This window comes from Pseudophryne corroboree, chromosome 9, assembly GCF_028390025.1.
Source record: "Pseudophryne corroboree isolate aPseCor3 chromosome 9, aPseCor3.hap2, whole genome shotgun sequence".
Classification (NCBI taxonomy): Eukaryota; Metazoa; Chordata; class Amphibia; order Anura; family Myobatrachidae; genus Pseudophryne; species Pseudophryne corroboree.
The window spans coordinates 103,043,501-103,070,265 of NC_086452.1; the positions used below are offsets into that span (position 1 = coordinate 103,043,501).

At 44.2% G+C, this 26,765-nt stretch overlaps 1 protein-coding gene across 4 annotated transcripts in view; it reads right to left on the reverse strand.

The window, feature by feature from the left end:
* The window catches only part of ASTN1 (astrotactin 1), a 689,393-nt gene that overhangs the window by 591,123 nt on the left and 71,505 nt on the right, over positions 1 to 26,765 (reverse strand). The window lies entirely within an intron of this gene.

Consider the following 26,765-nt stretch of genomic DNA (forward strand, 5'->3'; position numbering starts at 1 on the left):
CTAGGCGAGCCCTGTGGACCTGCCAATGGACGGGTGATGCCGATTCAAAGAGACATATGGAAACTTTGCCTTACAAGGGTGAGGTTTTATTTGGGGAGGGCCTCGCGGACCTGGTTTCCACAGCTACCGCGGGTAAATATTTTTTTTTGCCTTATGTTCCCCCACAGCAAAAGAAAACACCTCAATATCAGATGCAGTCCTTTTGGTCGCATAAGTCCAGAAGGGGCCGGGGGTCTCTTCCTTCATCGCCAGAGGTAAGGGTAGAGTGAAAAGAATGCCTGCTATGGCTAGCACCCAGGAACAGAAGTCCTCCCCGGCTTCTACAAAATACACCGCATGACGCTGGGACCCCACTGTGGGAGTCCGCGCCGGTTGGGGCACGTCTTCGACTCTTCATCCAGATCTGGGTTCTGTCAGATGTGGATCCTTGGGCGATAGAAATTGTATCCCAAGGCTACAAACTGGAATTCGAAGAAGTGCCTCCTCGACGATTTTTCAAATCGGCTTTGCCAGCCTTTCCCCCAGAGAGGGAAATAGTTTTAGCTGCGATACAAAAGCTGTGTCAACAGCATGTGATTATCAAGGTTCCCCTAGTGCAACAGGGGAAGGGGTACTATTCAACTCTATTTGTGGTCCCGAAACCGGATGGCTCAGTCAGACCCATTCTGAATCTAAAATCCCTAAACCTGTATCTAAAAAAGTTCAAATTCTAGATGGAATCTCTCCGGGCAGTGATCTCCAGCCTGGAAGGGGGGGATTTTATGGTGTCACTAGACATAAAGGATGCATACCTTTATGTCTCCATTTATCCTCCTCATCAGGCGTACCTGAGATTCGCTGTACAGGACTGTCATTACCAGTTTCAGACGTTGCCGTTTGGGCTGTCCACGGCCCAGAGGATTTTCACCAAGGTAATGGCGGAAATGATGGTGCTCCTACGCAGGCAAGGAGTCACAATTATCCCATACTTGGACGATCTCCTGATAAAAGCGAGATCGAGAGATCAGTTGCTGAAAAGCGTGTCACTCTCCCTGAGAGTGCTGCAGCAACACGGCTGGATCCTAAATCTGCCAAAGTCGCAGTTGATTCCAACGACTCGGCTATCAGTTTTAGGCATGATTCTGGACACGGAAAAGAAGAGGGTTTTTCTCCCAACGGAAAAAGCCCAGGAACTCCAGTGCATGGTCAGAGACCTGTTAAAGCCAAAAAGAGTGTCAGTTCATCAATGCACTTGAGTACTGGGAAAAATGGTGGCGGGCTACGAGGCCATACCCTTCGGCAGGTTCCATGCGAATACATTTCAGTGGGACCTTCTGGACAAATGGTCGGGGTCCCATCTACAAATACATCAGAAAATAAGCCTGTCCCCCAGGGCCAGGGTGTCTCTCCTGTGGTGGCTGCAGAGTGCTCACCTTCTAGAGGGTCGCAGGTTCGGCATTCAAGACTGGGTTCTGGTATCCACGGACGCGAGCCTCCGAGGATGGGGAGCAGTCACACAAGGAAGAAATTTTCAGGGACTGTGGTCGAGCCAGGAGGCTTGTCTAGACATCAACGTGCTGGAATTAAGGGCCATATACAACGGCCTATGACAAGCGGAGACTCTTCTTCGTGACCTACCTGTTCTGATTCAATCAGACAACGTCACAGCAGTGGCTCATGTAAACCGCCAAGGCGGGACAAGGAGCAGAGTGGCAATGGCGGAAGCCACCAGGATTCTTCGCTGGGCGGAAAATCACGTAAGTGCGCTGTCAGCAGTCTTCATTCCGGGAGTGGACTACTGGGAAGCAGACTTCCTCAGCAGACACGACCTCCATCCAGGAGAGTGGAGTCTTCATCAAGAAGTTTTTGCAGAGATAACAAATCGTTGGGGGCTTCCTCAAATAGACATGATGGCGTCACGCCTCAACAAGAAACTTCGGAGGTATTGTTCCAGGTCAAGGGACCCTCAGGCGGCAGCGGTAGACGCCCTGGTGACACCATGGATGTTTCCGTCGGTCTATGTCTTCCCTCCTCTTCCACTCATCTCAAAAATACTGAGAATCATAAGACAAAAAAGAGTCCAGACAATGGGGGTCATTCCGAGTTGTTCGCTCGGTAATTTTTTTCGCATCGCTGCGATTTTCCGCTTAGTGCGCATGCGCAATGTCCGCAGTGCGACTGCGCCAAGTAAATTTGCTATGCAGTTAGGTATTTTACTCACGGTTTTTTCTTCGTTCTGATGATCGTAATGTGATTGATAGGAAGTGGGTGTTTCTGGGCGGAAACTGGCCGTTTTATGGGAGTGTGCGGGAAAACGCTACCGTTTCTGGGAAAAACGCGGGAGTGGCTGGAGAAACGGAGGAGTGTCTGGGCGAACGCTGGGTGTGTTTATGACGTCAAACCAGGAACGACAAGCACTGAACTGATCGCAGATGCCGAGTAAGTCTCGAGCTACTCAGAAACTGCACAGAGATGTCTTTTCGCTATATTGCGAATCTTTCGTTCGCAATTTTAAGAAGCTAAGATTCACTCCCAGTAGGCGGCGGCTTAGCGTGTGTAAAGCTGCTAAAAGCAGCTTGCGAGCGAACAACTCGGAATGAGGGCCAATACTCATTGTTCCGGATTGGCCACGGAGGGCCTGGTATTCAGATCTTCAGGAAATGCTCACAGAAGATTCGTGGCCTCTTCCTCCCAGGGAGGACCTGTTGCAGCAGGGGCCCTGCGTGTTCCAAGACTTACCCCGATTACGTTTGACGGCATGGCGGTTGAACGCCAAATCGGTAGCTAGGAAAGGTATTCCGGGGGAGGTCATCCCTACTCTGATAAAAGCTAGAAAGGAGGTGACGGCAAAACATTATCACCGTATCTGGAGGAAATATGTATCTTGGTGTGAACCCAAGAATGCTCCTACGGAAGATTTTCACCTGTGCCGTTTTCTCCACTTTCTGCAGACAGGAGTGGATATGGGCCTAAAGTAAGGCTCTATTAAGGTACAGATTTCGGCCCTGTCAATATTCTTTCAGAAGGGATTGGCTTCTCTCCCAGAAGTCCAGACTTTTGTAAAGGGAGTGCTGCACATCCAGCCTCCTTTTGTGCCCCCAGTGGCACCATGGGACCTTAACGTGGTGTTACAGTTCCTTAAATCACACTGGTTTGAACCTCTTCAAACAGTTGAGCTAAAATTTCTCACTTGGAAAGTGGTCATGTTGTTAGCCTTGGCATCTGCGAGGCGGGTGTCCGAATTGGCGGTTTTGTCTCACAAAAGCCCCTATCTGATTTTCCATGTGGATAGAGCAGAGTTGAGGACTCGTCCTCAATTTCTGCCTAAGGTGGTTTCATCGTTTCATATAAACCAACCTATTGTGGTGCCTGTGGCTACAGGGGACTTGGAGGATTCCAAGTCTCTTGATGTAGTCAGAGCCTTATAAGTTTATGTAGCCAGGACGGCTCGGGTTAGGAAAACAGAGGCACTGTTTGTCCTGTATGCAGCCAACAAGGTTGGCGCCCCTGCTTCTAAGCAGACTATTGCCCGCTGGATCTGTAACACGATTCAGCAGGCTCATTCTACGGCTGGATTGCCGGTACCAAATTCGGTAAAGGCCCATTCCACTAGGAAGGTGGGCTCTTCTTGGGCGGCTGCCCTAGGGGTTTCGGCATTACAACTTTGCCGAGCAGCTACTTGGTCGGGTTCAAACACTTTTGCTAAATTCTACAAGTTTGATACCTTGGCTGAGGAGGACCTCATGTTTGCTCAATCGGTGCTGCAGAGTCATCCGCACTCTCCCTCCCGGTCTGGAGCTTTGGTATAATCCCCATGGTCCTTACGGAGTCCCCAGCATCCTCTAGGACGTATGAGAAAATAAGATTTTAAACCTACCGGTAAATCTTTTTCTCCTAGTTCGTAGAGGATGCTGGGCGCCCGTCCCAGTGCGGACTAAATTCTGCAAGACTTGTATATAGTTATTGCTTACATAAGGGTTATGTTACAGTTTTGATCAGTCTCTGGCTGATGCTGTTTTGTTTCATACTGTTAACTGGTTCGTATGTTCCAAGTTGTACGGTGTGGATGGTGTGGGCTGGTATGTATCTTGCCCTTAGATTCACAAAAATCCTTTCCTCGTACTGTCCGTCTCCTCTGGGCACAGTTCTTTAACTGAGGTCTGAAGGAGGGGCATAGAGGGAGGAGCCAGTGCACACCCATCTAAAGTCTCTAGAGTGCCCATGTCTCCTGCGGAGCCCGTCTATACCCCATGGTCCTTACGGGTTCCCTAGCATCCTCTACGGACTAGGAGAAAAAGATTTACCGGTAGGTTTAAAATCTTATTTTTTATTACTGCTGGCATTTTATTGAGCATTACTGCTATTAGTGGCTTATTATTAAGCAATACTATTACTGCTGATACACATTACTACTACTTATATATTTCACTGGGCATTATTACCATTGGTGGAGTATTGTTGTGCATTACTGTTGCTACTGGCACTTCTGTTACAGTAGACACTTTTCCAGGCACTGTTACTACTGCAGACATTGAGGCCAGTGCAGAGTTTAATGCAAGCAAGGGTCTTGTCTGTTTTCTCACGGTGCATGCTCCAGAGCTGAGAGATGCTATGGGCTATACAGATTTGTGCACATTCCACTCTCATCTTTACTTCGGCCTACAAGGGCATAACTGGGGTGTAATGGGGAATTCGCACACAGGCTAAATTTAGCAAAGGCCTGTAGCAGGAATTGTGAACTATGCGGGGATAGGGGTGATGTAAGTGCACACTCATAATGATGACCACTAGTGGTAGCTTCAGAGGTGGGGCTGCAGAGCAATCCAAAGTTCAAATAGGGGAGCCACTATGACCGCTATAAACCAAGTGTATATATAGGGGTCATGAGCGTACCTATAATGAGAGCAGAGTGTGCAGTGTACGTGGGCCTCTGGACAATACTTACCTGTCCTTTGGTGCAGCAGAAATCACTGGTAAAATGGCACTGGTGCTATTTTCCCAGAGATCTTTGCATGTGCATTAGAGAGGTCACCTGGAAAATGATGCTGGTGCACAGTACCAGAGTGTACTCTGCACATGTCCCGGCGAGAGAGGATTGGGATCCGCATGGAGGCTGTGCATGGGCCACTTCCTCTCTTAATTTGACCCTGATAGCTGCTGTCATATAGACGTGTACAACTCTTTCATACGAGTAAATATCTATACATTTCTTTGTAAATACAATGCAGGGGTAATCAGAGCCGGATTAAGTCCATGGGGGGCCCGGGGTACTTAAGACAGTGGGGCCCCTATTCAAGAAAGGAGGAGGGCGGGTAGGGGGGTCACATACCAGCCAACGATCGAACTTCGCTCCTGTCCCCGCCAACCGCACAGACAGCTGAGCGACGGCTCAGCTCTCCAATCATGTATGAATGAAGCAGCCTGCCGCTCAGCCATTGGGGCAGCATACTTCACTCATATGTTATTAGACAGCTGAGCCATCGCTCAGCTGTCCCATTTGTACGGCCGCTGCTGCAGTGCAGACGGGAGTACAGCACCACAGATCGCATCGGAAGAGAGATCCAATCTGTAGTGTGGCAGGGGGCCCTTTTGGAAAGGGGTGCCCGGGGGTACGTATCCCGGGAACCCCCATCCCTTAATCCAGCTCTGGGGGTAATTATGCCCCATCTTGCTTTAAACTCATCAGCACCACTATCTTAGACATTACTACTATTGCTGGTGTTTTATTACTGCTATTGCTGATATTTTTGGAGGAGCTTTAATACCACAGATATCATATAATGAGGGAGATGTAACAAACCTTGGAGAGAGAATAAAGTGGAGAACGGGGGGGGGGGGGGAACAACTGTAGGTGAAGGGTGCAAATTGCCATCGCTGCGGCATTTAAATGCACTGCATTTAGCACTCCTCGCCACCTGCCCCAAATCCTAAATTTGCATAAACCTCCACGCTACCCTATGGGGCTGTGAGCAGGTTTGTGCGAGTTCGGGCTGCCATAAAGTGCATCTGCTGCCGCTCTGATTTGTCAGGGAAGACTTCCGCCCACAATTGAATTAACCCCAAATCAGCCAATTAGCTCCTGTCATTTATCAAACACTGCCTGCAACATGGCAGTTATTTAGAAACTGATTGGTTAGTACTTTAGCATACTCTGCTTTTTCTCTATCCAAGGTTTGATACATCTCCCCCATTGTGTTGCCCCAAAGAAGCCCTAAACATCTAGCTTGTTGCCCATCACTTCACTAGATAGCCTTCTACATTATACTGTATATTGTATCTAAACATACACTATAGAGACATTATGGGGGAGGGGGGTTGATGCTTGCAGAGGACTTTGGGGGTCATTCCGAGTTGATTGCATGCTAGCTGTTTTTAGCAGCTGTGCAAACGCATAGTCGCCGCCCACGGGGGAGTGTATTTTCGCTTTGCAAGTGTGCTAACGCCTGTGCAGCTGAGCTCTGCAAAAATATTTTGTGCAGTTTCAGAGTAGGTCTGAACTCACTCAGCCCTTGCGATCACTTCAGTCTTTTTGGTGCCGGAATTGACGTCACACATTTGCCCTCCAAAAGCCCAGACACGCCTGCGTTTTCCTTACCACTCCCAGAAAACGGTCAGTTGCAACCCATAAACGCCCTCTTTCTGTCAATCTTCTTGCGATCGGCTGTGCGTATGGATTCTTCGTTAAATCCATAGCTCGGCAACGATCCTCATTGTACCTGTATGACGCACGTGTGCGTTGTGGTGCATATGCATGCGCAGTAGAGACCTGATCGCAGCGAAGCGAAAATAGGCAGCATGCGATCAACTCGGAATGACCCCCTTTATACACTGCTGGCAGCACACTTCAAGCATAACTTCATATCTATGAAATACCATCATTATGAACCCACATGGGTTAGCTGTATAGCTGAGGAAGAGATTCTCTATGTACAAAATTATTTACAATTGATACTTTCCTTAATCTTTAATCCAAATGTTGAGATTAGTGGAAACATTCAGCATTCTTGTAATCAGCCTTTGCCAGCCAGGAAACCTCACTAGTAGAACAGGACGATAAAACTGATTTAAGGAGCTAAACCCCTGCTGTGCATTTCATCTCTTGTCGTTGTAGAGTTTTCATTTTTGTTTCTGCCTATAGTCACATATGTTTGTTTTTAAGATGGAAATGATGTACAGAATGTTGCTTGCTCACATTACAGGGCCGCTGAATTGAAATATATGTTTGGTTATATACAAGAGCTGCGAAAATGTGTATTAAAAAACAGCCCACGAGCCTATTACAAATTACTGTTATAGGAGTTGAATTAGCCGAAATATTGCTCAAATTGCTCAATCACAGCATTGCCCAAAATGCATTAGTAATCCTATACCAAAATTGAATCAGCCATCTAATTGGAAAAATTTAATTAGCTATCATTAAAGGCCTTTAATAAGAATATTTTTTTTACTACGTTAGCCAAAATTATTGAACCACAATCTTACTCAAAATGATATTGCCATACAGTACATTGCAATGATGTAATAGACTTCACGGGTCAGTTGTAATTCCGCCTGAGTTTTGCGTTCGTGCTGGATCCTGGCTGAACTCTGATTTTTTTAAGGGGCAATCATTTACAAGGCATGGTTTTGCCTTGTAAATGACTACCCCTTTAAAAAAACGTCTGAGTTCAGCCGGCATCTTACTCGGCCGTCGAACTTGGGCGGCATTACATCCGGCCCAATATAAGCCAAAAACCTTTAACTACCATATTGCCCAATGTTCATTAGCCACCACACTGGTCAAAAGACCTAAGTTACTATGGTGCCAAAAAGAAAATAGTCACCAAAAAATTCAGTCTGATAAAAAAAGAAAATCATAGGTCACCAAATTGCATAAATATCAACAGATATGTTATTTTCAAAATTATCCACCATATACTGTATAGTAATTAAAATGGGTGTAGTATGTTATGCCGGTGGTCGGGCTCCCTGCGGCCAGCATACCGCGACGGAATCCTGACCGCCGGCATACCGACATCTGTGCAAGCGCAAATGAGCCCCTTGTGTGCACGGTGGAATGCTACGCGCGCCACACTATCTATTCTCCCTCCAGGGGGTCGTGGACCCCAAGAGGGAGAAAAGCTGTTGGTATGCCGGCGTTCGGGATTCTGACGCCGGTATGCTGGTTGTCGGGAGCCCGGCCTCCGGTAAACTGAAGACCACCCATTAAAACTTAGGGAGACATTTACTAAGCAGTGATCAGAGCGGAGAAGTGAGCCAGTGGAGAAGTTGCCCATGGCCACCAATCAGCACTGAAGTAACATCTATAATTTGCATACTATAAAATTATACAGAGCTGCTGACTATTTGATGGGGAAACTTCTCAACTGGCTCACTTCTCCGCTCTTATCACTGCTTAGTAAATGTCCCCCTTAATTTATAACAGATTGCCACAATATATGAGTGGCCCTATTGCTCATAATTAATAACATGACATAAACACTCAGAATCTACCACCTTGCTTAAAATGAATATGAGTTAGCTGCCACTAAATAGTAAAAAATTATTAGTCAATAGCTTTTCAGGAATAACTTGTCCTGAAATTGCCACAATGCCGCCACATATCATACAAATTACTAGCAACCAGATTGGCCCAAATTAATTAGCACCTGAAAACCTATATTAGTTGCCACATTACTCAATGCCTATTTATAATCAACTACTTTGTTTTTAAATAATCATCCACCATAAACACACTATATTCATAACCCTTAATCAATTAACCACTGCATTTTGCAAATTAACCAAAAGTCAGCCACCACCACCACAATTGTATTCCACAAAATTCACTAGTCAATGACCAAAAATATCTTGTTGATAATTATTTGACCACATTGACAAAATCGATATAGCCATCAAACTGAATATAGCTATCACAAGACAAAATGAATTAGTCATCACAAGTACTTAAACCCAAGCCACCCAGATGTTTGAGTGAATATTTAATGGGTATTACTGAACAGAGCACAGGAGAATATTAAAGATGGAGAAGTCAAGGAATTTGCAATTAGGTTGAAGGGAAGCATGGTCTAGAACCTTAGATGTAAGAAAGAAAAAGGAATGACTGATTGCGCTATATTACCAGGTGCGTATATGAATAAAGACACATTTAAAAATTACCTCTCTGGTTTTTATTTCAATTCAAAAATATCACAAATGTGAATATATATAAAAACTCAATATGCATGCATATTCACTATGAGCTCACTTAAAAACTGTAACACTAATTCTATGTTTAAGCATCCAGTGCTCAGATCTGTTTTTAGGGACAGTTATTTCTTCCACTGATGTATGTAAATAAATAACTTGTATTCCCACAACAATAGGTGATGTTTTTCCAAATATATTGGGACTCAGTTCTCTAGATAGAGACACAGTTCCTGTTTGTATACTGGCCACAGTCTGTAGACTGTCAATTTTAAGACAGATGAATGCCGCAGCCGTGATCACGGACGTGCTGGGGAGATCCTCGCTGTGCACAGCGGCAGTGTTTAGCTCTCCCTTCTCCCGTCTCTCTTTTGCGGTGGTAGCGGTGCTGGATGGTCTCTACCGCTCAGCGTGCTGGAGCCGCTTGTATGCGGACACATGCAGAGCAGACTCCCCACCTGGCTAGCCGCGTCTCCTCCGATTACGGCTCAGCTGGAGCGGCAGGTGTGTGGAGTCTCGTTAGTTGACCCTGACAAGTGTTCACCCTGACAAGTGTTGCCCCACTTTTGGATCTACCCCGCCGGACTGGGAGCTAAGGACAACTAACGAGACTCCACCGTGGGGTAAATTTACTAAGGTGGGAGATTTTTAGAACTGGTGATGTTGCCCATAGCAACCAATCAGATTATATCTATTATCTGCTAGAAGCAGCTAGATAAATGGTAAGTAGAATCTGATTGGTTGCCATGGGCAACATCACCAGTTCTAAAAAATCTCCCACCTTAGTAAATTTACCCCTCGTGTGTACACACCATAAGTGATAAAGTATTATATTTCTGATGTAGGCAAAAACGAAATTATTTTTTCTTTGTTTTGTGTAAACAAATTTAGGCCAGCTAATATATTGCTGCTGCAGGGTATATGGCTAGAGAGCCTTTACTGCACAGGCTTAGGTCCTCATGCATGCTCCATTCAGCTAGCAATCCCTTTCATGATGTATGAAGAGCATTTACTGGGCTTCCAGCAATCTGACCTGTGAATTGCCAGCAATATACACCAGTGAGAACACTGTAAAATGTCTATTGGGTGTGCAACATTTCAGCTGGTGGGTAGCACTGGTGCAGCTCTAGTGCATTATACTGTACAGATTGTCCTTGTCCAACTAACCTTAATACACCATGTGACATAAAATGCCTGGTGTGAGTGAACTGTTAGGTCCCGTTGTGCGACTCTGTTAGCGATGGACAGCTTTTTATCTGGGAATACATCTTAGTTGCAATGCAATGCACTTAACATGCCTTGGGAGACTGCCGATTACTTTGATATGCTTGTATATCTGTGTGCGACTGAGTCTGTATACGTAGCACAACAGAACATGGAGTGGAAAAACCGTGGCCACTGCATCATAGCACTTCATACACCGATTCAGACACAGTCTCACACAGATATACTGCACAAGTGTTGCATATCACATTAATCAGTCTCCTGTTGCATCCTACCCTCATTGCATTGCAACTAGGACTCATTTTGGGGAAAAATGGGCAAAAAAGGTGCCCAGTGCCAGTAGAGTCGCATGGGACCTGCCACGTCGAAATGGGTTGTTTGGCACATCTGTTGCAATAATAAATGTGGACACTTCTGTATGTAAAAGTTGATAATAGTTAATAATAATTTACAAATCATGGTATTGGATAATCACTTAGCCAGTTCTCACCATGTTGATTGGTGGATAGTAATGGCCATTCACCAATTGGAATAGTGGGAACCATGTAGAGGTTATCTAGCATTTTGATTGGTGCAGTTTGACCTTTAATAAACCTACTGTATGGTTTGAACAAACTGTAGTTTGGTACATTTCTTTAAGTAAGTTTCCCCCTTTGTGTGAGATTGCATGTTATTCTTATGTAAATTAACTCAGCTGTAAAGAGATGGTGCTGAGGAGCAATGAGTGGACGGGGTTATTGCATCCTAAGATCTCTTCTCTTAGTACCAATAAAGAATATAAAAACAATCTTACATGTAAGTATCTTCCTCTCTAAAAGCATTTTTTCCTGGTATGAAAGAAACAGGCTCTTCAATAAAACAGAACTGAATTGGTGCTGCACAAATCTGAAAGGACACAATTTACGAAGTGCCTAAGGTTAATCAAAAATAAATTTGTTTTGTTTTCAGTCAAATCAATTACCACAGATGGGATCTCTAACTGATATATGTAGAAATGGAACACGAATAGTAATGAGATAAATAATAGGGTTTTCTCTTTACACGGTCAGATCAGCTTCTTAGGTGACAAGATTGTAACCAGTCCGCTGAATGCAAAGTGCAGATGGAAGATGGAGGAATGGATATTAAATATCACTCTGGGTGGGCCACATTCCACATGGTTTTCTTGTGACTGCCGCATGCCCCCATATTTCTATCACCAATTAAGGATTCACTCTTTGCTGACAGAAACAGAAGGCATATGAATGTAATATCGTATGATTTTTGTTTGTGTCAGCAAAATACATAAGACAGCGCCAAACTGAGGAAGAGACCTGCCACCAAAATGATGAGCAGCACATCATAATATTTACTTGTTCAAATGATGTACCATTCAGTAGGTCAGATAAAGGAAATGCCGCTTTTCAAACATTACCAGTTTCAGGAAAACAAACTCGAGAGACATTTACTTACAAAATGAATGATTCAACGGCGTTATTCATTTATTGACACTTATTTATATAGCGCCAGCATAGTCCCCAACGCTTTACAAGAGGGAACAAATGTCTTCTCTTTACTGAAGTGTAGCACTTGCACACACATACAGTAGTAGAGGCAGCCATTTTGCGACCTGTCACTCCATTAAATCATTTTATTAGGAACCAGTGAAACAACTGAGGCAAAACTTCTTTGTGAATATGAGGCCTATTTATCAAGCCTAAAACTATAATGAAATAGATGTTTAGCACCAGCTGGTGCTCTGCTTCGCTGGCATGCTGAGGCAGGGTGTGCAGCATGGCCATTGGCCCATTATTTATGGCATGCCCCCATGATGTATTACCATGGCACTTTTCCCATAGGTGTGTACACACTAAGGGCGCTATGCAATTGTTATTGTGACCCGATTTCTCATCTAAAGAGACGGGAGATCACAGAGGTGATATTCAATTGATGCTCGTTATCGCGTCGATCGCACCCATTAGTGTTGGGTTTAGCCACATAATGGAAACCCAACTAAACTGATAGGTGTAATCTTGAAAAGTGCTGTTTGGATGTCAAAACAGGTCACTTTTCGCTCATATCAGCTCGTCAATCCCCTGAAATGCCGGCGGCGGCAGCTGTTTGCACTGACAGGAGCAACAATTGAATAGCTGTGTCGGGCACGCTGGAGGGACAGCTGCCGGCGCTAACAATTGAATAGCACCCAAAGACTGCAAAGCTGATTCTTGCCCCAAGCCCGTTTCTGCTGTTTACTCCATCTTTCCACTTACTTTAGTTTCAGGACTATTTAAGAAAAGTCTAGGTAAACTACCACTGAATCCTGCAGTCCTCATAATTCTCTAAGGCTGCTTTTTGGAGATGGCCCTGGCATGTCTGGTGGATTGGGAGAATGTTCCTGGAGAGAGACATCCTGATATTCCCCCAGCAGGTTACATGCCATCACAGATGGCCAGTTTGCAGTGAGTAGGCCTGGTCAGAATGCTTAAGTAAAATGATAATGATTCTATGATTTTGCCATACTTTTTTTTTTGCTGTGAAATCGGTAATTTACCTATTATGGCACTATAACAGATGATTTTTAAAGGGGTAAAATAGTGATTGGTCATAAATATACCCCTTAAAAGGCAACAAGTGATAATTTTGTTTGGCGCAAAATGGTTTCCTTATGTGCCCTGGCACCAACATATTGATAGGAACTGCAAATGTTTTAAGGCGCTCTTTGGTAGCAGCTATATATTTTTCAGGTTTTTGGTCCAAAAAGAAGGCTACAAGAGCATAAGATAACATTATTGGCCTTGTTTAAGAGTAAATGCAGCAAGAAGATGCAAATCTGCACCTTGGGAGAACCATGTCGCGCTGCAGGGGGACACATTGAAAATGTGAAAGAATGAAAATAAAGCTGTACAGAATTTGCTACAGTACATGCAAAAGCCGGCAACATTTTCTCTGCGAGCAGCTGACAGGTATTTGCCCGCCTGGTTTTCCCAGGTGCAAATTTTCAACTGGATTTGCTATTAACTTATTTATGGACCTACTTACTAAGAGCAAGCTAGAAGAAAGGTTTTCTATCACTGCTTATCGCAGAACTTGACTATTTTATTTGCCTATTTACCAATGAAATATTGCAGATGCAGCTGAGGAATACTTTCCAGCGACACTGGCAGGCAGCAGTAAGAAGAGGCTTTAGGTGTGCCAGTTAGTCTTGGGAACCTCTGCACATGTGTGACCTTTTTTGGCTGGATCCCACATACTATATGCGGCAGTTTGGAAGGCCAGGCTATTGCTGGGTACTCATCTGAACGATGGATCAGCTGGCAGCCGAACTGGCTGACCAATCCCATGATTTGGCAAGTGTTCTGCACAAACAATATGTACCTACAGACTTACCAATCTGCCACCCAACATGACTGGCCACAGCAACCGGCAGTGAATTAATTGTTTGTGGTTCTTGCAACCAGCATACACAAGTAGATAGGAGGAAGAAATTTTATGCTGCACCTGTGTCTAACAATTATAGATTAATCAATCTTAATGAACCGAACCTAGAACCGATGGTGTGAGGGGCACGTTCGCCGCTATAAGGAGTTGTGAGCTACTCCTACCAATATAACAAGAAAGAGAAATTAATAGAAGCGCTCATGACATCCGAACACCATAATTATCCAGGTTCAGTTACAACCAAAGAGTCAGATCAATTTATAAAATATATATTTAATATTCACAAAGATCCAATAAAATCTTTTACCACTTAATAAAACCAATTCATAAGTAATATTAATCGTAGATTACTGATTTACCATATATGAATGCAAAAACATGTGTATTATCTAAGCTGTTACAATGGTTCCTGTATCAATGGAGCTCACTGAGATGGCTAATAGAAAGTTCAAATGTAACAATATGTTGCAGTCCGTAAAAGACACTGTAGCTATAGCTGCTATAGCTCCCGTTGACCACCGGCGGACGGTGCACGTGCAGGTAGTCTAGGAAGAGAATCACAATACAGCTGGACACACGTGGCAGTTTCCATCAAACAGCCGCACACCTGCTTTCTCCACATATTCTCACAGTATTGATTTGGTGAGCATCTGCAGGACAATCCAGCTCGAATCAGTGGGGTTTCTATATCCACACACGCCACCTATCCTCCTGTTCCACATTTCTCTGGGCAAGTTTTGGACTCACCCGGGGACGCTCGGGTTCACCAGCCCATATGGAGAGGTAAACTTCTTTACAAAATTGATATATACATGCCGGTCATCCATATTGAAGTTGGCTATTTCTACGTGCAGCAAACGGTGTTTTATATATGAATCATATCCAGCAGCTATAGCTACAGTGTCTTTTACGGACTGCAACATATTGTTACATTTGAACTTTCTATTAGCCATCTCAGTGAGCTCCATTGATACAGGAACCATTGTAACAGCTTAGATAATACACATGTTTTTGCATTCATATATGGTAAATCAGTAATCTACGATTAATATTACTTATGAATTGGTTTTAATAAGTGGTAAAAGATTTTATTGGATCTTTGTGAATATTAAATATATATTTTATAAATTGATCTGACTCTTTGGTTGTAACTGAACCTGGATAATTATGGTGTTCGGATGTCATGAGCGCCTCTATTAATTTATCTTTCTCTTCATACACAAGTAGATGCAACAATATATTTGCAAGATATGTCGGCATCTGCCATGCTGCACAGCCGACGCGATATGTCTCTGAATGATGTTCACAGACATTTCGGGTGCACACACCCGCCAATGGCCGGGACAATATGTTGTTTGCCGGCTGTACAAACTACAGTATATAACGCACAGTGAGCCTAATTCAAGGTTGATTGCAAAACAAAATTTTCCTCTAATGGGCAAAACCATGTGGCACTGCAGGTGGGGCAGATATAACATGTGCAGAGTTAGATTTGGGTGTGGTGTGTTCACACTGAAATCTCTGCAGTGTAAATATAAAGCAGACAGTTTTTACCATGCACAGAAACAATATAACCCACCCAAATCTAACTCTCTCTGTACAGATGGAGCTTCCATTTGCTGTTTCTCCGCCTTAACGGAGGTTTAGTTGCGCCTAGGCAATACTGTAGATGTTATATCTGCTCCACCTACAGTGCACATGGTTTTGCCCATTAGAGGAAAATGTTGTTTTGCAATCAACCTTGAATTAGGCCCAGTGTGTACCCAGCCTTTGACATTCAGCTCTACTTTTAAATATACATTTCATAGGAAAAAGTAGTTTATTTTAATAAGGTATTTTTTCTGGAAATGACGACAGTGATAGGACGGTATTTGTAATTGTGCTTCACCAGAGAGTCCTGGAAATATCTATCACTGGTCAAAGTACACAGGGCCTAATTCAGACCTGATCGTAGATATGCTAAATTCACACAGACATGAGGGGGGACGTCCAGCACAGGGCTAGTCCGCCCAGCATGTCAGCCCCCCCCCCCCCCCTCCCCCCCGCACAAATATAAAAGTATTGCACAGTGGTGATGCTTTTGTACTTGAAGAATAGCTCCCTACCAGCGCAGATCCTGTGCGCTGGCAGGTAGCTACTCGTCGCTGTGAGGGTCGCAGCGGCTGCACGTGATGTCACGCAGACACTGCGGCCCGCCCCCCCCCCCCACACGGTACGGGCACGCCTGCATTGCCCGGACCGCGTCCCTAAAACGGCGGTCCCCTCCTGCCCAGCGAACGCCTCTGCCTGTCAATCAGGCAGAGGCGATCGCAGGGCTGAGATGGCCGGCGGCTGTTTGGCATGTACCACTGCACTGTGGCACCGGCACATGCGCAGTTCAGACCTGATCGGCTGCTGTGCGAAAATGCACAGCAGCGATCAGGTATGAATTAGGCCCATAGATAGAAGCCCTGTAAGTGCCAAAATGCTCTGGCAGCCCATGACGATCCATGAGTGTTAGTTTGTGCTTGTAGAACTAGGAATGCCATCATTCACATAAACGCCGAGACAGACTATCGCTTATACTGTGACATAGCTAATACTCATACAGTATGATGATTACACTTTTGCATAGTGCACCTTTCAACGATTTTTTCTTCTCTATCCACATTAATGATCACTTTTACGTAGTGGAGGCTGCTAAATGAGGAGAGGAGACATTCACCTTGATGATTGCTGGTCGGTACCAAGGCATTTATGGTATGCTTCAGGTGTGCTTCATAGGTGACATCCTCTGTGTCTTTATGTTATAAAATATATGCAGAAATGAATGGAGTATGGCTAAATTTCCCTTCATGTCACATCTCTTCCTGACAGCAATTTCCACTCTCATTTCATCCCTCTATTTCCTCTCGTCCCTTGGCCTGTTCCCATCCATGCTGCATGTCACTCTTTCTTGACACAGAACCATCGCTTTCCCCCAACCTATTCTTTTTCATCACTACTGTCACTCTCAGTCCTACAACTACATCAACACTCTGCCAATCTGCTGTCATCTGCTGCTTGTTTGTCCAAAATACATGGGTCATGCTGCTTATTAATGTATACCAGTATTTCCCAGCTGAAAATTGCATTTCCTTTTGAATTATTATATTCTACCTTAGTCATTTTCCTAATACATGTTATATGATTTAGTTGTTTTTGTAGGTTTGTCCAAAAGCTATGTTCTAGTTTAATCACCAAACACATCCAATGAAAAAGTAGGTTACGCTAATATATAAATACGTGCATGTAAAGGAGTGCCAAAATCCATTTATCAGGTATATATACAGATTATATAGCAGCACATCTTCTATGGGTCTTATTACCAGAGCCGTAACGAGAACTTTTGGTGCACTGTGCCAGAGAGACAATTGGTGCCCCTCCATTTTTCCAATAGGGACATAAGGCGCATGCCTCGTGGGGAAGGGGCATGTCAAGATTGATCCCAGAGAAAGTCCATGCCATGATGTCTCTTATTTGTATGTGTATATATATATATATATATATATAGTACATTTATAGACCACTGCAAGAAAATTAATTTGGACACAAGTCCTCTTTATACCACACTGATGCACTAAACATGAGAGCCCATTGTTATTCAGTTACAATACCCTTTCTTAAATAACACATTTCAATATACTGCTATACCCAGGATTCAAACCTATAACCTGTTGAATTCTAATCAAACACTCTCCTCGTTGAGCTATTTGATCCTGCATATCAACTATGAACACTATATGAATCTATAGTACTTTGTAAAATAATAATAATCAGCATTGCAATTGAAAAGATATACAGGTTGAGTATCCCATATCCAAATATTCCGAAATACGGAATATTCCGAAATACGGACTTTTTTGAGTGAGAGTGAGATAGTGAAAACTTTGTTTTTGATAGCTCAATTTACCCAAACTATGTTTAATACACAAAGTTATTAAAAATATTGTATTAAATGACCTTCAGGCTGTGTGTATAATGTGTATATGGAACATAAATGAATTGTGTGAATGTAGACACACTTTGTTTAATGCACAAAGTTATAAAAAATATTGGCTAAAATGACCTTCAGGCTGTGTGTATAAGGTGTATATGTAACATAAATGCATTCTGTGCTTAGATTTAGGTCCCATCACCATGATATCTCATTATGGTATGCAATTATTCCAAACTACGGAAAAATCCCATATCCAAAATACCTCTGGTCCCAAGCATTTTGGATAAGGGATACTCAACCTGTATGTAGTGTGCAGCAACACATCCAATCTCTTGCAGCCACACACTACATAGATTTTCTCAGTCACAGTGCTGATCACTTTTTCACAAAGTACACGAAAAGCTTCAAATAAAATTCTCTAGCTTAGAATTCTCTAGCTTTCTATGCAAGGGCAGATAGCTCAATGAATCGATTGTCTGACTGCAATGCCAGAGACAATGGGTTCAAATCCTGGGTATGTCAGCATCTTAAAATGTAATAAAGGACAGTTTACTGAATAACAAAGAAATCTCAAGTTGAGTTTATGAATTATGTATAGGTATAGCAACAGAAGGGGTCAGGGTAAGAGACAGGTGCGGTCAGGAGATGCTGGGCTGGGGAGGCTGCAAGTGAAAATAATAACAACAGCACTCCCTACCCTGCAGCGCTATGTGCGGTGCCCCCTCCGCACACACCTCGTTACAGCCCTGCTAGCTACATGTGTTGCATTCTACTTTTACTGTAGGAAGAGTTTACTGTGCACAAAACATTTGTAAACACCTCCCTATGGAGTATGAAATACACAGGGTGAGGCAAAAAAAAAGTCCCAGATTTTAAAGGTTAACAAAAAAGGCATGGTAAATGCTTTTCAAAATGTTAGTACATATTGTAAAAGTGCATGAAATACAGTTTATTTTCAATTGGTTTTGAATATGAAATCGTCCAGATGGTGACTCTGTAGGTCATTTCCAGTGTTATCACTGCAATTTCTTGACAAAGCTCACTTTTATTTGTCTGGCTAAGTTAACAAGCAGAATATTTATTACTTGACAGAAAACAATCCTCATCCGCTTCATGAAAGGCCTCTACAAAGGCAACTGGGCCATCTGAAAACTGAGGTCTACAACCATTGACCAAGAACCATTAATGAACAATATATGCCAAGAAATGACCATATCATATTCAAAGCCAATTCAAAATAAACTATTCCATGCACTTTTATATTATGCATTTATCATGCCTATTTTGTGAACCCTTAAAATATGGGAGTTTTTTTTTTTGCCTCACCCTGTATTTTTCCAACTGATTTTGGCTGCAAGGAGTGCACACTAAGCCAGGACTAACCAATTGTCTTCTAAGGCTTTTTGGTGTCCTGAAATGTATCAACATATCCTCCACAAGTAACAAAATTCTTACATAAAGTTTAGCTATAGTAAAGGGAATTATCACTCTACCCCTATCCTCCAATCTGTGTATGAAGCAGACATATGGAAATTGATCAAGGAACTCTATACTAAGACCACTGATGTTCACGTGTAGAAGTAAGTTTCTTTAGAGCTACAGTAACTGTCTGGTATTATACTTGGACATATATTTGTTAGATAAGTAGCAAGTTCTATTCAGGGCTGTGCTACAGTAACTGTGGAAGTCTCAAATTATATTTCAACTGAAACAAAACCAGAAATGTAACATTTGGTGGTCACTGCTTTCTTGTTGTATAGTTATCAGTGTTGTTGATGCCTCCTGTGAATTTCCCTTCTACAATATCCCTTTAATAACAATGCCTCCATCTCCATTGGCTCAAGGAAACATCCTATAATCTGTACTATCAATGGTACTATACCACCAAGAAGCTCAACCAAATGTTTCCTTCTGCTCCACCTACTTGCTGGAGAAACTTCAGCTTCCGAGGTACCCTAGCCCATATTTGATGTACATGCCCAGTGATTGCCCCCTACTGGACAGTGGTTTATGACCTCCTGAATAGCATTTTGAGGCCCAATACCAAAACATCTGTGGATTACTGTCCAAGATCTCAGCAAGCCATCTGAAAGTTAACTTTCCGACTAGTAGCTGCAAGATTTTGTTGTTGTGAAATACTGATAGAATCTAATCCTTTAATACTTATTTGCCCTAATAAAACTTATTTGGCAGATTGTGGTTATGAAGAAAATTACCTATTACCTAGCCACATGTCTGCCCAGGTCTGAGCTCTCTGATTCTCTCTTGGAGGCACCTCTTTGTGTTGGCCCATTCCCTAGTGTTCCAATCAGTCCTATGCATGATGCAACAATATACATTTCCTATTACAATCAACCCCATTATGGTACCTTAAACATCTATACAGTTTTCTCTATGCTTGGCACACTTTTCTTATATTTCTACTTTAGAAAATATGCATGGTCACCCACAGGCATGCGCAGGAGCCGACACAGGGGTGTCGCTGCAGGACTCCCCCCCGCCCCTTTGCTGTGTAAAGTACTAGCTCCTCCACCCCTTCCTGTAGGACATAGACTGCTCATCTGGGCTCTCCAGGTAATCAGTCTATGTCCTGGACAGGGTGTGTGTGTGTGTGTGGGGGGGGGGGGGGGGGCGCGAGCAGACCATAATGCACCGTAAGCAAAGCTGAACCGTTGGTGCCTTTGAGAGAACATCACAACCCAGGTAGGTGGAACTTTAGGTAATATAATTTAAGGATCTTAAACCTAAATGAGTGGATTTTTTCATTAATTGTAGATAAAGCATCGGTAACACTTTACCCGCCGAATCATAGACGGCATCCATGCTCCCTGGGTTAATTGAAGAAGAACTTACAAACATTAGAAAACACCTTCAATGAATCAGAAACATATATCTGTGCTCAGTAAGACAGTGTTGTAACTTTGCTCTCTGTGTTCTTAGTAAACATAATTTGTGCCTCTTTGACTTACTGTAAGACCATTTTATATAAAATTTGATGACTTTTTTTCCCCATATGCCAAATTGTTACCCAGGATAGCAATTCACCTTGCCTGCTACTAATACAACAGATGAGAAATTACTCTCACTTCTCCAGCTGCTTAGCCAATGGGCATGTCATGGCAAATGTGTATACTAAGAGACAACAGTCCTCCTCTACTGCTCTAGGCATTATTTACAAGATGTATTTGTGCTAATAAATTAGTTGTAGTAACTACAATAATTATCTGTTTTTCTCATGCACACAGATTAACCAGTTTGTACCTGACTGCCCATGACAAACAGTTAATGGCAACTCACATCATGTAGCTATAAAAGAGCTATTACATATGGTGCCCAATTAGGATATCTTTCCTTTAAACATCTGTCAATTATTTTCTTGTTCCAAAACTCCCTTAACTGTACTTCCTCCTCATTCATATCAAACGCCCACCACCAATCTTTATTGTCCATTCTCCATATATAGATTATAGAAGCTGTCATCCATCCTCCCTCTCTTGAAATGTCTCATTCTTTCTTTCAAATTCCATCCCGGCTTCTCCAAAATGCTTTCATTCCTCCTCTCATGTCAAATCTCAGCTACCCCGTCAAAGCTCAACCATTTACTGTAACTTCTCTAAGAAAATCTGTTGTCTATTCTGGTTTCAACAAAGCCTCTTTCTGGATTCCATACACTGAAACGCCTCCTATAAAACTGTGAATCTCATCAGGCAACTGCTACAACTGAATCACGTAACAAAGGTTTATTATCATTTTCCACTCCTTTTTTTATATAACACGAAAGGAGCCTGATGAATACAAAGGTAAGGCATTTAAAGAAGCTATAAATGGGGTAATAGTGTCAGATTAGATAGCGTGAGGATAGGTGACAGAAACACAAGAGATTTTGGAAATATGGAGACTGTACAACAAGAAAAAATATTTTTTCCCACCTTGGTAAAAATTAAAGTATGACCTAGTATATGATAGGATAGCAGGTAAAAAAATCATAAGCAGCAATGCCTAATAGTTGATGGCTTCAGACTAGCATACCAAACAACCCCTAAACACTCTTAACTAAGTAAACCATGACAAAAATAAGACACAAAAACATGACTGGAAGTATAAGGTCACAGGTCACAAGGTCACAGGGTGATAATAAGATAGGTGGCCAAGAAAGGATTGCCGACAATAAGCTCCAGAAAACACACTACCGTATCTAAACCAACATATGCCACCTGGGCTGTGGAACACCCACTTCCTGTTAACAGGCACAGTACTACCGCATGCCTCCTCAAGGACAGTCACAAGGTACAAGAATGGCACGCCATGCAGCAAGCCGTGTTGCAGCATGCTGCATCGCAGCACAGAGGAGCATGGCTACATCTGCACAATATAATTTATATCAAGTGCAGCCGTTGTATTGTAACCACTGAAAAAAGTGATAATATTGTCACCCTTGCCTGGTGTATAACACTGTGTTGTTTAAGCATGGCAATTTTATGGTGGTATGAGGTGATATGGCATGGGGCTTTATATGCTGGCTTTAAATGATTTATGATGCTTGGCATGCATTTGTAAAAGCTGGTCATTTGGAAGTGCATGTAACTGCGGTTGGTGTGATGTTATGTTGGGCAAATGACTGTAAGTGATAGATATTGGAACTACATACCTATTTTATGCACTCAAATAAAAGCACTTCTCACCCCCTACCCCCCAAAAAATATTATTTTTGGACTTCAAGAAATCAGTTTTCATTCACTGTCTTAATGCATAGGCACAACTGGGCAGATGCCCAAGGCTCCACGATTCTAGCAGCCTTTGAGCAGGGGTGGGCTGGGCCAGAAAGCATCTGCCTCCTGGGCTGGTGCTATTAAAGCTTCTGGGAACCATATAGAGATTGCTGTCTGTCTGCTTTGATTGTGAATTATACCAAAATCAGAGCAGCCAGGCAGCATTCTCGACCTGCCTCCCAGGCTGCAGCAAGACACTGAATGGCTGTCAGCTTGCTGATTGGTGGTTGGCTGGAGCTACCCAGCAATCAGAATGCAGCATTCTCTACCTGCCTCCAGCCTGCAGCCAAATAATGAATGGCTGTCAGCTTGCTGATTGGTGGTTAACTGGAGCTATCCAGCAATCAGAATGCAGCATTCGATACCTGCCTCCAGCCTACAGCCAGACAATGAATGGCTGATTGGTGGATGGTTGGAGCTATCCAGCAATCAGAGTGCTGACAGCCATTCACTGTATGGAAGCATGTGGAGAGACGATGTGGTACTGCAGGAGGGTAAGTTATGATTTTTTGTTTTAAATAAACGTGTTCCCATGAATGGGTGGATAGGGGCCCCAATGCATGGCTTTGCCCAGGGCCTTCAATGCTGTTAAGACAGCCCTGATTACATTTGTCTTAGGGGTCATACATTAGGGATTACGCTCATCCCTAACAGGGCACCATATCATTTATCATATTCTGCAGTGCTCTGAGATATCATACTGTATATTGCTTTCTGCCACTGTGCTGCTGCTCTGCCACTGCATCTGTGGGACAGTACCATTGTTCTAAGTGCAAGGGACTATTGGGAGATATTTGGGGTAATTGATTGCAGCAGGAACTTTGTTAGCAGTTGGGCAAAACCATGTGCACTGCAGGGGAGGCAGATATAACATGTGCAGAGAGTGTTAGATTTGGGTGGGTTATTTTGTTTCTGTGCAGGGTAAATACTGGCTGCTTTATTTTTACACTGCAATTTAGATTGCAGATTGAACACACCACACCCAAATCTAACTCTCTCTGCACATGTTATATCTGCCTCCCCTGCACTGCACATGGGCCCTCATTCCGAGTTGTTCGCTCGCAAGCTGCTTTTAGCAGCATTGCACACGCTAGGCCGCCGCCTACTGGGAGTGAATCTTAGCTTAGCAAAATTGCGAACGAAAGATTCTCAAAATTGCGAATAGACACTTCTTAGCAGTTTCTGAGTAGCTCGAGACTTACTCGGCATCTGCGATCAGTTCAGTCAGTTTCGTTCCTGGTTTGACGTCACAAACACACCCAGCGTTCGCCCAGACACTCCTCCGTTTCTCCAGCCACTCCCGCGTTTTTCCCAGAAACGGCAGCGTTTTTTCGCACACACCCATAAAACGGCCTGTTTCCGCCCAGAAACACCCACTTCCTGTCAATCACATTACGATCACCAGAACGAAGAAAAAACCTCGTAATGCCGTGAGTAAAATACCTAACTTAATAGCAAATTTACTTGGCGCAGTCGCACTGCGGACATTGCGCATGCGCTTAAGTGACTAATCGCTCCATTGCGGAAAAAAATAACGAGCGAACAACTCGGAATGACCCCCATGGTTTTGCCCAACTGCTAACAAAGTTCCTGCTGCAATCAACTCAGAATTACCCCCCATGTACTGTAATGGTAACCGCTAAACCTGGTGCTACATGAAACTGCCACTGGTGTATGTAGCAATTTCTCTGACGTCCTAGTGGATGCTGGGAACTCCATAAGGACCATGGGGAATAGACGGGCTCCGCAGGAGACTGGGCACTCTAAGAAAGATTTAGGACTACCTGGTGTGCACTGGCTCCTCCCTCTATGCCCCTCCTCCAGACCTCAGTTAGAATCTGTGCCCGGCTCGAGCTGGTTGCACACTAGGGGCTCTCCTGAGCTCCTAGTAAAGAAAGTATTTATTAGGTTTTTTATTTTCAGTGAGATCTGCTGGCAACAGACTCACTGCTACGAGGGACTTAGGGGAGAGAAGCGAACCTACCTGCTTGCAGCTGGCTTGGGCTTCTAGGCTACTGGACACCATTAGCTCCAGAGGGATCGAACACAGGCCCAGCCTCGGTCATCCGGTCCCGGAGCCGCGCCGCCGTCCCCCTTGCAGAGCCAGAAGCAAGAAGAACGTCCTGGAAATCGGCGGCTGAAGACTCCGGTCTTCATTAAGGTAGCGCACAGCACTGCAGCTGTGCGCCATTGCTCCCTATACACACCACATACTCCGGTCACTGATGGGTGCAGGGCGCTGGGGGGGGGGGCGCCCTGGGCTGCAATAAGAGTACCTTACATTGGCAAACAGCACATAATATAGTCTAATAAACTATATATGTGCAAAAATCCCCTGCCATAATATTAATATAAGAGCGGGAGAAGTCCGCCGAAAAGGGGCGGGGCTATCTCCTTCAGCACACTGGCGCCATTTCCTCTTTACAGCTCCGCTGGAAGACAGCTCCCCAGGCTCTCCCCTGCAGTTTCCAGGCTCAAAGGGTAAAAAAGAGAGGGGGGGCACTAAATTTAGGCGCAAACTGTATTTGTATAGCTGCTATAGGGAAAATCACTTTGTGTAGTGTAAAATAAATCCCTGATTATATAGCGCTGTGGTGTGTGCTGGCATACTCTCTCTCTGTCTCCCCAAAGGACTTTGTGGGGTCCTGTCCTCAGTCAGAGCATTCCCTGTGTGTGTGTGGTGTGTCGGTACGGCTGTGTCGACATGTTTGATGAGGAGGCTTATGTGGAGGCGGAGCAGGTGCCGATAAATGTGATGTCACCCCCTGCGGGGTCGACACCAGAGTGGATGGATATGTGGAAGGTTTTACACGACAGTGTCAACTCCTTACATAAAAGGTTCGATGACATAACAGCTGTGGGACAGCCGGCTTCTCAGCCAGTGCCTGCCCAGGCGTCTCAAAGGCCATCAGGGGCTCAAAAACGCCCGCTACCTCAGATGGCAGACACAGATGTCGACACGGAGTCTGACTCCAGTGTCGACGAGGACGAGACTAATGTACATTCCAATAGGGCCATCCGTTGCATGATTACGGCAATGAAAAATGTGTTGCACATTTCTGACATTAACCCAGGTACCACTAAAAGGGTATTATGTTTGGGGAGAAAAAGCAACCAGTGGTTTTTCCCCCATCAGATGAGTTGAATAAAGTGTGTGAAGAAACGTGGGCTTCCCCCGAATATCCCCGAGGGTGGATAAAGCGCTCACACGCTTGTCAAAAAAGGTGGCACTGCCGTCTCAGGATACGGCCGCCTTAAAGGAGCCTGCGGATAGAAAGCAGGAGGCTATCCTGAAGTCTGTATATACACACTCAGGTACTATACTGAGACCTGCTATTGCTTCAGCATGGATGTGCAGTGCTGCAGCAGCGTGGTCTGATTCCCTGTCTGATAACATTGATTCCCTTGACAGGGACACTATATTGCTAACCATAGAGCATATTAAAGACGTAGCCTTATATATGAGAGATGCACAGAGGGATATTTGCCGGCTGGCATCTAGAATTAATGCAATGTCCATTTCTGCCAGGAGAGTATTATGGACTCGGCAATGGACAGGTGATGCGGATTCTAAAAGGCACATGGAGGTTTTGCCTTACAAGGGTGAGGAATTGTTTGGGGATGGTCTCTCGGACCTCGTTTCCACAGCAACAGCTGGGAAGTCGACATTTTTACCTCAGGTTCCCTCACAGCCTAAGAAAGCACCGTATTATCAGGTACAGTCCTTTCGGCCCCAGAAAGGCAAGCGGGTTAAAGGCGCGTCCTTTCTGCCCAGAGGCAGGGGTAGAGGGAAAAAGCTGCACCATACAGCCAGTTCCCAAGAACAAAAATCCTCCCCTGCTTCCACTAAATCCACCGCATGACGCTGGGGCTCCACTGGTGGAGCCAGGTGCGGTGGGGGCCCGTCTCCGGAACTTCAGCGACCGGTGGGTTCGCTCACAGGTGGATCCCTGGGTTCTACAAGTGGTATCTCAGGGATACAAGCTGGAATTCGAGACGTCTCCCCCTCGCCGTTACCTCAAATCAGCCTTGCCAGCTACTCCCCTGGACAGGGAGGTAGTGCTGGTGGCAATTCACAAGCTGTACCTCCAGCAGGTGATAATAAAAGTTCCCCTCCTTCAACAGGGACGGGGTTACTATTCCACAATGTTTGTGGTACCGAAACCAGACGGTTCGGTGAGACCCATTCTAAATTTGAAATCCTTGAACACCTATATAAGGAAGTTCAAGTT